Genomic DNA, 6307 nt, shown 5'->3' with positions numbered 1-6307 from the left:
GAGATCGGAGACATCAAGATTTTCGACGAATTTTTTAAGAATTTTCAAATTTTCAGATAGGAGGTTCCAGATAAGGTCAAAAACGACATACTCAGATCTTCACCAAACTTTGCAGGGATACATTGGATGTCAAGACACGTGGAAAAAACGTACAAAACAAGAGATTGGAGACATCAAGATTTTGGACGAATTTTTTAAGAATTTTCCAATTTTCAGATAGGAGGTTCCATATAAGGTCAAAAACTACATACTCAGATCTTCACCAAACATTGCAGGGATACATTGGATGTCAAGACACGTGGAAAAAACGAACAAAACAAGAGATTGGAGACATCAAGATTTTCGACGAATTTTTGAAGAATTTTCAAATTTTCAGATGGGAGGTTCCAGATAAGGTCAAAAACGACATACTCAGATCTTCACCAAACTTTGCAGGGATACATTGGATGTCAAGACACGTGGAAAAAACATACAAAACATAGGATTGGGGATATCAAGATTTTGGTCAAATTTTTTAAGAATTTTCCAATTTTCAGATAGGAGGTTCCATATAAGGTCAAAAACTACATACTCAGATCTTCACCAAACATTGCAGGGATACATTGGATGTCAAGACACGTGGAAAAAACGTACAAAACAAGAGATTGGAGACATCAAGATTTTCGACGAATTTTTGAAGAATTTTCAAATTTTCAGATGGGAGGTTCCAGATAAGGTCAAAAACGACATACTCAGATCTTCACCAAACTTTGCAGGGATACATTGGATGTCAAGACACGTGGAAAAAACGTACAAAACAAGAGATTGGGGTCATCAATATTTTGGACGGATTTTTTAGGAATTTTCAAATTTTCAGATGGGAGGTTCCAGATAAGGTCAAAAACTACATACTCAGATCTTCACCAAACTTTGCAGGGATACATTGGATGTCAAGACACGTGGAAAAAACGTACAAAACAGAAGATTGGAGACATCAAGATTTTGAACGAATTTTTTAAGAATTTTCAAATTTTCAGATAGGAGGTTCCATTAAGGTCAAAAACTACATACTCAGATCTTCACCAAACTTTGCATGGATACATTGGATGTCAAGACACGTGGAAAAAACACAAAACATAGGATTGGGGACATCAAGATTTTGGTCGAATTTTTTAAGAATTTTCAAATTTTCAGATAGGAGGTTCCATATAAGGTCAAAAACTACATACTCAGATCTTCACCAAACTTTGCAGGGATACATTGGATGTCAAGACACGTGGAAAAAACATACAAGACCTAGGATTGGGGACATCAAGATTTTGGTCAAATTTTTTAAGAATTTTCAAATTTTCAGGTTCCATATAAGGTCAAAAACTACATACTCAGATCTTCACCAAACTTTGCAGGAATACATTGGATGTTAAGACACGTGGAAAAAACGTACAAAACAAGAGATTGGAGACATCAAGATTTTGGACGAATTTTTTAAGAATTTTCAAATTTTCAGAAATGCGGTTCCAGATAAGGTCAAAAACTACATACTCAGATCTTCACCAAACTTTGCAGGGATACATTGGATGTCAAGACACGTGGAAAAAACGTACAAAGCAAGGGATTGGGGTCATCAAGATTTTGACGGATTTTTTAGGAATTTTCAGATTTTCAGATGGGAGGTTCCAGATAAGGTCAAAAACTACATACTCAGATCTTCACCAAACTTTGCAGGGATACATTGGATGTCAAGACACGTGGAAAAAACGTACAAAACAAGAGATTGGGGTGATCAAGATTTTGGACGGATTTTTTAAGAATTTTCAAATTTTCAGATGGGAGGTTCCAGATAAGGTCAAAAACGACATACTGAGATCTTCACCAAACTTTGCAGGAATACATTGGATGTCAAGACACGTGGAAAAAACATACAAAACATAAGATTGGGTACATCAAGATTTTGGTCGAATTTTTTAAGAATTTTCAAATTTTCAGACAGGAGGTTCCATATAAGGTCAAAAACTACATACTCAGATCTTCACCAAACATTGCAGGGATACATTGGATGTCAAGACACGTGGAAAAAACGTACAAAACAAGAGATTGGAGACATCAAGATTTTGGACGAATTTTTGAAGAATTTTCAAATTTTCAGATAGGAGGTTCCAAATAAGGTCAAAAACTACATACTCAGATCTTCACCAAACTTTGCAGGGATACATTGGATGTCAAGACACGTGGAAAAAACATACAAAACATAGGATTGGGGATATCAAGATTTTGGTCAAATTTTTTAAGAATTTTCCAATTTTCAGATAGGAGGTTCCATTAAGGTCAAAAACTACATACTCAGATCTTCACCAAACTTTGCATGGATACATTGGATGTCAAGACACGTGGAAAAAACATACAAAACATAGGATTGGGGACATCAAGATTTTGGTCGAATTTTTTAAGAATTTTCAAATTTTCAGATAGGAGGTTCCATATAAGGTCAAAAACTACATACTCAGATCTTCACCAAACTTTGCAGGGATACATTGGATGTCAAGACACGTGGAAAAAACATACAAGACCTAGGATTGGGGACATCAAGATTTTGGTCAAATTTTTTAAGAATTTTCAAATTTTCAGGTTCCATATAAGGTCAAAAACTACATACTCAGATCTTCACCAAACTTTGCAGGAATACATTGGATGTTAAGACACGTGGAAAAAACGTACAAAACAAGAGATTGGAGACATCAAGATTTTGGACGAATTTTTTAAGAATTTTCAAATTTTCAGAAATGCGTTTCCAGATAAGGTCAAAAACTACATACTCAGATCTTCACCAAACTTTGCAGGGATACATTGGATGTCAAGACACGTGGAAAAAACGTACAAAACAAGAGATTGGGGTGATCAAGATTTTGGACGGATTTTTTAAGAATTTTCAAATTTTCAGATGGGAGGTTCCAGATAAGGTCAAAAACGACATACTGAGATCTTCACCAAACTTTGCAGGAATACATTGGATGTCAAGACACGTGGAAAAAACATACAAAACATAGTATTGGGGACATCAAGATTTTGGTCAAATTTTTTAAGAATTTTCAAATTTTCAGATAGGAGGTTCCATATAAGGTCAAAAACTACATACTCAGATCTTCACCAAACATTGCAGGGATACATTGGATGTCAAGACACGTGGAAAAAACGTACAAAACAAGAGATTGGAGACATCAAGATTTTGGACGAATTTTTGAAGAATTTTCAAATTTTCAGATAGGAGGTTCCAAATAAGGTCAAAAACTACATACTCAGATCTTCACCAAACGTTGCAGGGATACTTTGCATGTCAAGACACGTGGAAAAAACGTACAAAACAAGAGATTGGAGACATCAAGATTTTCGACGAATTTTTTAAGAATTTTCAAATTTTCAGATGGGAGGTTCCAGATAAGGTCAAAAACGACATACTCAGATCTTCACCAAACTTTGCATGGATACATTGGATGTCAAGACACGTGGAAAAAACGTACAAAACAAGAAATTGGAGACATCAAGATTTTGGACGAATTTTTTAAGAATTTTCAAATTTTCAGAAAGGAGGTTCCGTATAAGGTCAAACACTACATACTCAGATCTTCACCAAACTTTGCAGGGATACATTGGATGTCAAGACACGTGGAAAAAACGTACAAAACAAGAGATTAAGGTCATCAAGATTTTGGACGGATTTTTTAGGAATTTTCAAATTTTCAGATGGGAGGTTCCAGATAAGGTCAAAAACTACATACTCAGATCTTCACCAAACTTTGCAGTGATACATTGGATGTCAAGACACGTGGAAAAAACGTACAAAACAAGAGATTGGAGACATCATGATTGTGAACGAATTTTTTAAGAATTTTCAAATTTTCAGATAGGAGGTTCCATATAAGGTCAAAAACTACATACTCAGATCTTCACCAAACTTTGCATGGATACATTGGATGTCAAGACACGTGGAAAAAACATACAAAACATAGGATTGGGGACATCAAGATTTTGGTCGAATTTTTTTAGAATTTTCAAATTTTCAGATAGGAGGTTCCAGATAAGGTCAAAAACTACATACTCAGATCTTCACCAAACTTTGCAGGGATACATTGGATGTCAAGACACGTGAAAAAAAACGTACAAACCAAGAGATTGGAGACATCAAGATTTTGGACGAATTTTTTAAGAATTTTCAAATTTTCAGATAGGAGGTTCCAGATAAGGTCAAAAACTACATACTCAGATCTTCACCAAACTTTGCAGGGACACATTGGATGTCAAGACACGTGGAAAAAACGTACAAAACAAGAGATTGGAGACATCAAGATTTTGGACGAATTTTTGAGGAATTTTCAAATTTTCAGAAATGAGGTTCCAGATAAGGTCAAAAACTACATACTCAGATCTTCACCAAACTTTGCAGGGATACATTGGATGTCAAGACACGTGGGGAAAACATACAAACCAAGAGATTGGATACATCAAGATTTTGGACGAATTTTTTAAGAATTTTCAAATTTTCAGATAGGAGGTTCCATTTAAGGTCAAAAACTACATACTCAGATCTTCACCAAACTTTGCAGGGATATATTGGATGTCAAGACACGTGGAAAAAACGTACAAAACAAGAGATTGGAGACATCAAGATTTTGGACGAATTTTTTAAGAATTTTCAAATTTTCAGAAAGGATGTTCCAGATAAGGTCAAAAACGACATACTCAGATCTTCACCAAACTTTGCAGGGATACATTGGATGTCAAGACACGTGGAAAAAACATACAAGACATAGGATTGGGGACATCAAAATTTTGGTCGAATTTTTTAAGAATTTTCAAATTTTCAGATAGGAGGTTCCATTTAAGGTCAAAAACTACATACTCAGATCTTCACCAAACTTTGCAGGGATACATTGGATGTCAAGACACGTGGAAAAAACGTACAAAACAAGAGATTGGGGTGATCAAGATTTTGGACGGATTTTTTAAGAATTTTCAAATTTTCAGATGGGAGGTTCCAGATAAGGTCAAAAACGACATACTGAGATCTTCACCAAACTTTGCAGGAATACATTGGATGTCAAGACACGTGGAAAAAACATACAAAACATAAGATTGGGTACATCAAGATTTTGGTCGAATTTTTTAAGAATTTTCAAATTTTCAGATAGGAGGTTCCATATAAGGTAAAAAACTACATACTCAGATCTTCACCGAACTTTGCAGGGATACATTGGATGTCAAGACACGTGGAAAAAACATACAAAACATAGTATTGGGGACATCAAGATTTTGGTCAAATTTTTTAAGAATTTTCAAATTTTCAGATAGGAGGTTCCATATAAGGTCAAAAACTACATACTCAGATCTTCACCAAACATTGCAGGGATACATTGGATGTCAAGACACGTGGAAAAAACGTACAAAACAAGAGATTGGAGACATCAAGATTTTGGACGAATTTTTGAAGAATTTTCAAATTTTCAGATAGGAGGTTCCAAATAAGGTCAAAAACTACATACTCAGATCTTCACCAAACGTTGCAGGGATACTTTGCATGTCAAGACACGTGGAAAAAACGTACAAAACAAGAGATTGGAGACATCAAGATTTTCGACGAATTTTTTAAGAATTTTCAAATTTTCAGATGGGAGGTTCCAGATAAGGTCAAAAACGACATACTCAGATCTTCACCAAACTTTGCATGGATACATTGGATGTCAAGACACGTGGAAAAAACGTACAAAACAAGAAATTGGAGACATCAAGATTTTGGACGAATTTTTTAAGAATTTTCAAATTTTCAGAAAGGAGGTTCCGTATAAGGTCAAAAACTACATACTCAGATCTTCACCAAACTTTGCAGGGATACATTGGATGTCAAGACACGTGGAAAAAACGTACAAAACAAGAGATTAAGGTCATCAAGATTTTGGACGGATTTTTTAGGAATTTTCAAATTTTCAGATGGGAGGTTCCATATAAGGTCAAAAACTACATACTCAGATCTTCACCAAACTATGCAGGGATACATTGGATGTCAAGACACGTGGAAAAAAAGTACAAAACAAGAGATTGGAGACATCAAGATTTTGGACGAATTTTTTAAGAATTTTCAAATTTTCAGATAGGAGGTTCCAGATAAGGTCAAAAACTACATACTCAGATCTTCACCAAACTTTGCAGGGACACATTGGATGTCAAGACACGTGGAAAAAACGTACAAAACAAGAGATTGGAGACATCAAGATTTTGGACGAATTTTTGAGGAATTTTCAAATTTTCAGAAATGAGGTTCCAGATAAGGTCAAAAACT

The sequence above is a fragment of the Lepisma saccharinum genome, unplaced genomic scaffold (assembly GCF_977018435.1).
Source record: "Lepisma saccharinum unplaced genomic scaffold, izLepSacc3.1 HAP1_SCAFFOLD_132, whole genome shotgun sequence".
Lineage (NCBI taxonomy): Eukaryota > Metazoa > Arthropoda > Insecta > Zygentoma > Lepismatidae > Lepisma > Lepisma saccharinum.
Note: the sequence above shows the minus strand (reverse complement) of the source record.